Source organism: Anneissia japonica, unplaced genomic scaffold, assembly GCF_011630105.1.
Source record: "Anneissia japonica isolate Jap-2015-1 unplaced genomic scaffold, ASM1163010v1 scaffold586_len169585_cov113, whole genome shotgun sequence".
NCBI classification, from domain to species: domain Eukaryota; kingdom Metazoa; phylum Echinodermata; class Crinoidea; order Comatulida; family Comatulidae; genus Anneissia; species Anneissia japonica.
Genome location: NW_022730388.1, coordinates 74,778 through 83,075, shown reverse-complemented (window position 1 = coordinate 83,075; position 8,298 = coordinate 74,778).

The window sequence follows — 8,298 nt, the reverse complement described above, 5'->3', positions numbered from 1 at the left end:
GATCATAATGAACCAATCACAGAAGACAATTACGCATAGTTAATTAGTCATGATAGCTTGTAAATGCACATAATGCCTAGCTTTACTTCGGTTTAAAAAAAATGGCATATTAAAAAATCTTCTACCACATAGACTAAATTTCGTGAAATATATAATTGACACTGGCATACATTATTTGTTTGTCAGAAATACTGTAATTTGGCTACGTAAGATAAACATTTCACTGGAAAAACTGGAGTTAATGCCTAACTTCAGATTTTTCACGCACCATTGACTCCTGTTAAAATTTGGAATAGTGCATTATCTCCATTTAAATAGGGTTAAAGAACAAAAATCACCATGAAAATTATTTAATATGTTTTTTAATTATATGTTTAGTATATTTGCCAAAAAAATTTACTAGAATTCATTTCCAGTACAAAAGGCTAACGACAAACGCGTTTTGCTCAATAACTCAAAACTAGGATTTTAGAGTTAATGCCTTTTTCCAAATCACGGCAATGTACTGTAGCCTACAGTAGTGTAATAACGTTCAATATATTTTATATATTATAAATTTTAATCATTCAAATTCTGCATTCTTTTTCAACCTAATACACACTCAATCTCTGTGGTGTAGTAATTAAAGGTATTAAATTACTTTTTCTATTTTAGGTCTGATGAAAACTTGCTTAGTTTCAGTGAAGGGGATACCTTGATAAAGTTTGGTGCCGACAAGGGGCGGGGGGATACAACAATGTTTGAAATTCAATTGCGCTGCCTTCCCAAACCAAATTCACTGGAAAATGTAATTGTGGTGCTAGTATTTGAAGTCCCAGACTTCACCGTAAACCTTGAAAAACGTCTGGCCCTTATTATGGATGAAGTTGTAGATATAGAAGGGAGTGAGTGGAATCAGAAAGGACAAACAAGTAAGTTTATCTATTTTTATGATTTGATAATTGAAAACAAAACATTACATTACTTTATCAATATTGTGTATAATTAATATTCAAATATTGAATATGACGTTTAAATTTTACAATAAAAAATTTATTTTTCCGGGAGTCACACGTTACGATTGTTTTTCTTCTGGGATTACGAGTTCTTGTCTCGTATTTATGGCCTTATTTGATCTAACGGTAGTTAGTATTTCATTTGTATTTTACAAGATAATAATAATTGTTATTTATAAATAGAACATAGTAATAACAAATATTTTAATTCTTAAATATTATAATATACTATACATTTTTAAAGGCAAGTATTCCTGTATATACTGCTTGATAACTCGGCAAAAAATAATAGATGGTACAAAAAAAAGTTTTAAAAGGACCTTGGACAGCTACAATGGTGACTCTTTCTAAAAACAACTTGTATATTATATTGTTGAAGTTAGACAATGTTAGTGAAAATAACTTATTATTAGTGGTCACTCTTTAACAATTAAATTTAAAAAAATTACAGATGCATACCTGAATCAACAAATACTTTTCAAATTCTGACACTAATAACATATATTTTTACAGGTTTCAATACCTTCGCTACAAATCTCACTTGGGATATTTAAGAAAATGTTCGATATTTTAGAAAGAGATATCCATGATATTGACTGTCAAAGATTTTATTCTTTTTCAGGCGATCATGAATTGACAGACTTCGAAACAGCCATTTCAGAGGCTTCCACAATTAGTAACAGTACTGAAATCAAATCCTTGAATGACACTATAGAGCAGATGCGGGATGTACTCCCGTTATCAATACTTGCCAATAGTGATATGATGACCAACAAAGTGGCCAAATTGCTGTAAAAGAACAGAAGTTGAAAGACTTCGTAAGCTAAATTATATTATTAACATACAGTATAATACTAATAAAAAATTGTTTTATTAATATTTAATAACAACATTAATAATAACAGTAATAATAATAATAATATTGACCTAATAATGGCATCCCTCTAATATATTGTTTGTAAACTTTTAGTACTTTTTTTTATCCCCTTTTTTAACAAATCCAGGAAAATCATATAGATCAAGAGCTATTATTGTTTATGTTATATGATAATTAGTTGTACGATACGCGCGGAGCTAATGATATGCGAACGCGCAGATATACGTTGTGTTGTATTAAAATGGTTGAGTTACAATAATGTCTTGTTGGACTGCTCTGTTGGTTATCCGAGCGAATACACTACAACAACAATATCATGGGAAAAGCTTCGTTGGAAATCATGTTCACAAAGCCTGCAAGGTATGTACTGTACCGTATCAATAACTAAGTTATTTTTGTAATTGAAAACAATTTTATTTTTTTATTTCATTATTTTTTAAATTTTTTTTAGATTAACATCATTGACAAATTGATGACTGGTATTAACTCTGCCCTTCAAAATGAGCTAGAAGAATACCCGATCAGCTCAGAAAAAACACAGCTTTAGAAAAAAATTAAAAAGAAGCACACACCAGTTTTCGAAACATTTGCTAAGGTACACATGTTTATAAACCACACACGACATGTTAATCCAACTGAACTGAGAGAATATGGTAAGAAACAAATTCACATTTTGCATTAAAACAAATAATAACTAGCTTTTTGTTAAAGTGTTTCCAAATTATATGTGAATTTTTTTTTGACCCAGAGTCCGCAATCACAGATTTTTCAAGAGAGTATCGAAAAGTTGCAACTAATGTTAAGCAACCAAAGCTACATATGCTGGAATATCATTAAATTTAATTCATGAGGAAGTGGAAGGTTGGTCTTGGCTTGCTGTCTGAGCAGGGTGGCGAACTAATACATGCAGAATTCAATCGCCGTAAAAGATCTGTATATGGATTAAGAAGTCATCTCTACTCTGTCCGTTATGAAATCCCGCCTGTTGTTCACATCTCAAGACAATTAAAATGAGATATCATCAAGGTCAAAGAAAAGAAAAATTGAAGAGTGATCAATAAAAAAAATGTATGTGTAAAACGAGTAATGTAAATAATAAACTATTTTACTCACCAATTCATTGTCTTGCTTGTCTAGCATTGACTCAGTGTTCAGACACAATTTGAAAAATGGAAATAAATTATTTTTTATTCAAAAACATCACAATTTTAATCTTTAAATTAAAGTCATATCCTAGAGTTTATTTAATAACACATTCTATAAGAACAATGAGGCTGAAATTGCTTTAAATTTAAGAACAAAATTAGAACAGATTCAGACTGACGTAAGATATCAAATGAGATTTTTATAATCAAGAAATATATGGTTAAACCAATAAATCATAACCCCAGTGAAATTCTTCTGGGCTTACATGTACCTTATGTGCACTAAGGTGTGACTATTTAATAGAAAACACTCAATAGTACAGTAGAGTAATATACTGCTGTACAATATTGTTTATCTTTAAAATCTGTGTAAACTAAGAAAAAAAATAAGAACTTATTGAGCCGTAAGAAGGGCGCGATATTAAAACACTCTGCCTGAGCAAAATTTTACTGGTTTCTATTTAAAAAAAAGTTTATGTCAGTTGTAAAATAAAAACCAGAAAATGTAAGTTTAATTTTTTTTTTATTGAACAAAAAAAAAATCATGCTTCTATTTGCGATAAGTATAGTCTCGGCAATGTGTTAATTAGGCCTGGCCTATTTATTGTGTTGTGTAATATGATACATGAATTTGGAATAAAATTATATTAAATATACAGTAGTATTTAAATGTTTACCTACTTATGCCGAGGTATGAAACTGAAATAAAATGTAATGTATTAATTGCAGTTTTATTATTTATTTTATAAAATATTGGGGTTAAAAAATGGTTACTGCAAATTAGTAACGTAAATCGTTGGTGGTATTAATTAATTATCTTAAATTAGGCAAGTATTAATCATGTCAAAAGAGTTATATTCAATCATATGAATAATATTCTGTAATGCAAACATTCTTGTAACCTCTTCAACTTGAGGTTGTTTTTCCTCTTATTCTTCCTTTAGATTTTTTCTCCCCCCCCCCCGCCCAGAAAAAAAAGATGACTGAAAAAAATTATAGTTGTTTGTAGTACATCAACCTCCACCCCAACCCGACCCAGCAAAAAAGGAAGAATGAAATAAATTATAGTTGCATTATTTAATATATCTGTGTGTTTTTTAAAAATAAAGTATGCCTACAACGGCCTATTAAAAGCCATGCACACACGTACAGTACGCACACTTGTTTTCACTAACAACACCACACATGTGAGATGCCAGCCTGCGTACACATGGCCTAACATCGTCTTCATAACAAAAAAATAACTCAACAACTACTCATGGTGATGGCATTATTGATTCTCAGAATAACTCAGAATAAAAAAATACACCAACTGCTTTCAAGTAGTATTATTATTAACAAAGATGCGATTAAACAAATAATACATACCTTTTAATCGAAAAAATACGAAAAATAACGGTTATTTACATCAAATTTCGAAATGCTTGTCTTCACCTTCTTCATCGGGTCAACGACCATTCCATTGCTAAACAAGCGAGTTCAACTCGTCATCTAATGAATATTCATGATTTTGTGGTCAAAACACATTGTTATTTGCCGTTATTGGCCAGTCAATATGACGTATACACCCCATTATTCTACTGTCATCATATTCATATATGTAGGACTGGTGACTGTCCTTGTAAAATGCAATATGCGAGGGTTATATAATCCTAATCTGGCTTATGCCGTCCTGTATATTGTATATACAACCAGATTACAACAGTTTAATTACTGTCTCTTATACACATCTAGATGTGTATAAGAGACAGATGCCGAGGTATGAAACTGAAATAAAATGTAATGTATTAATTGCAGTTTTATTATTTATTTTATAAAATATTGGGGTTAAAACAACTTTCGGCTAGATCATGTGTGGGAAAAAGCCAAGCCTCTGGCTTAGGGGTGCCGGGGCCTAGGTATTTAGAATTGCCAATAGGCTCCCTACTTTGAGTGTCATAGGGAGTCCCCCTAATAGTACCTCCCTAGTGTTTTATCACCTCAGTGCAGGCCTATTTGAATTCACTATTTCTACTACTAGCCTCCTATATTAGGCTTAAGGCCTACTAGTACTATAGAGCCCTATCTATGTAGACATAGGTCTCTAACCTAGACATAGCCTAGACTCGATTTTATTACAGATGTTCAACCTAACCACGCCTAGGCTAGGCTCCCCCCCCCCTGCCACTCCCTCCCTTCCTAGTCCATGTCTGGCTTAAATACTGCATTATTTACTAGATTTACTGCTCAGTGCAGCTAACTGGTTATTGGTATTTATGAATGTTATCAGTTGAAAACTACCCTTGGAATAAAAAGAAAGGTCCAGGGAGGAAATTTTACAGATTGACCACCTAATAATAATAATTAATAATCATATTTAAAAACAAAATTGTAAATCAGATATTGATCATTTTAGGGATGTTCTTGTTTGCTTGCTCACTCCCTGGTGGGGACCTGCCTGGTCCCCACCTAAAGTTTGAAAAAAATAAAAAAAATGGAGAAAAAAGGAAAATTATACAAGGATAAAAGGATACAATAGTGATAATAATAATATTAGTAATAATGAACGTATTATTATTATTATTATTATTATTATTATTATTATTATTATTATTATTATTAATTTTAATAATAGTAATAATAATAGTAATAATAATATTCCATCCATTCGTCCATCCATTTACTCACTCATTCTCACAAAAAAAAATGGAGAAAAAAGGAAAATTATACAAGGATAAAAGGATACAATAGTGATAATAATAATATTAGTAATAATGAACGTATTATTATTATTATTATTATTATTATTAATTTTAATAATAGTAATAATAATAATAATAATAATAATAATAATATTCCATCCATTTGTCCATCCATTTACTCACTCATTCTCTCACTCATTTACACTCACTCATTTTTGTTACTCATTCATTCATTATTTCATTTATTCACCCACTCATTCAATCACTACAGTAATTCATTCATCCATTTATTTATTTATGCATTCATTCATTCATTTAATCATTCATTCATTCACTCACCCACTCACTTAATCACTTATTCATTCATTCCTCCATTCATTTATTCATGCATTAATTCATTTATTTACTCACTCACTCACTCACTCATTAATTCATTCATTCATGTTTTCATTCATTCATTCATTTATTCATTCATTTTCGTTTATTCATTTGATTTTATTCATTCAATAATTTTCAATCATTCATTTGTATTCATTTATTTATTCATATTATTAATTACGATCATAAAACAAATGTGTATTTTTTGATTGGAACTAAAAATAATATTTTTTTTGGAACAGTGGCGGATTTAAAAGGGGCCCAGCTGGCCTGGTCCCCACCTAAAGTTTAAAAAAAACAAATGGGAAAAAGGGAAATTATACAAGCGTAAAAGGATACAATAGTATTAATAATAATAATAATAATAATAATAATAATAATAATAATAATAATAATAATAATAATAATAAATAATAATAGTAATATTCCATCCATTCTTTCATCCATTTACTCACTCATTCTCTCACTCATTTACTCTCACTAATTTTTCACTCATTCCTTCTTTCTTTAATTCATTCATTTATTCACCCACTCAATCACATATTCATTTATCTATTAATTTATTCATGCATTCTTTCATTCATTCATTCATTCATTTATTCATTCGATTTTATTTTTTCATTCATTTTTAATCATTCATTTATATTCATTCATTTATATATTCATATTTTCATTTATTCATTTTCATTTATTTTGTACATAGATTATTCGATGCATTAATTATGGTTGTAAAACACATGTGTGTTTTTTGATTAAAACTAAAAATTTTTAATTTTTTTGAACAGTGGTGGATTTAAGGGCGAGCCCAGCTGGCCTGGTCTCCACCAAAAGTTTTCAAAGTAACAAAAAATAGGGAAAAAAGAAAATTATACAAGGATACAATATTGATAATAATAATTATATTAGTAATAATAAAACTATTAATAATAAAACTATTAATAATAATAATAATAATAATAATAATTTTATTTATTTTTTTTATTTATTCATTTGTTCTTTATACTGGGTTTCCTCTTCAGTAACAAATTACTGTTCTCCCAGAGGGCCCAGTTCACATAAAACAGTCCACGACAGGGGCTGGGTGAACCAGTACACCGGGGTAACCCCCCACTCATCTCGAAGGATGTACTGGGTTCTTTAAAGTGCACATGAGCATTTGTGTACACTGGGCCTACGGTTTATAGTCCTTATCCGAGAAGACTTGTTCCACCACCAGAACCATAGGAGCGAGCGGGCCGCGAACCTATAATATTAATAATAATAATAATAACAATAATAATAATAAAAAAATATATTTAAATATATTTTGAGAGTGCCATTTCCAATCATCTAGAGGTGCAATAATCATAAATTTTCTCACCTCAGCCAAAACCGTGGTGGGGCTGATGTGTACAGACCCACAACCTGTGGATTGGTCCCTCCCTGGGCCCCCTCTATTTCAAATTTCTGGATCCGCTACTGAGCGGGTATGTAAATTGTGCCTAGGCATGGCACTACTAAGGTAGCATCTGATCTAACAAGGATTATTGATACTATATATTAATTAAAAAAAGAAATCACCTCCCAACATAAGTATTTAATTTTAAAGAGCTGATGCTAAACAAGTATTTTTTTTTATTTGGCCTAATTTTTTTTTTTAAGTTTTTTCTCCAATATTTCAACATAGATGGATATTATTATGCAGTCACCTTGGCCTTATGATGTCTTTGCGCACCTAGGCCTACCTCCCTACCAGCAATTTTCTACACAGATATGGGTTAAATTACTTCTTAGTGTTATCCTGCAAATTAAATTCTGATCACGCCAATTTCATCCTTAATGTCCAGTATTCATACAGCACTTTGTTTCAAAGTACTTCATATTTTGCCAATTCATTTGAATTCAAATTCAATTAAAAATACTTTATTATCCAAAGGGATATTCATTTGGCCATGGTATAATATATCAAACAATGTACAATGAATAAAATACATATACAATAGTTTAAAAAGAAAGTTTATACATGAAAAATCATTAAAAACAATAAGTGTTAGGTTTGTTTTCTTTTATTAAATTATTTAAAAAAAAAAGTAACACAACAATTTATGGAACAATTTAAAATAGAAGAATATTAAAAAATCCTCAAACTCTCCGGACTTGTATAATCTATTATTTTTATATCATTATTTATATTATTTTATTATTATTTGTTTATTTTGTTATTATTGCAGATTACATACATT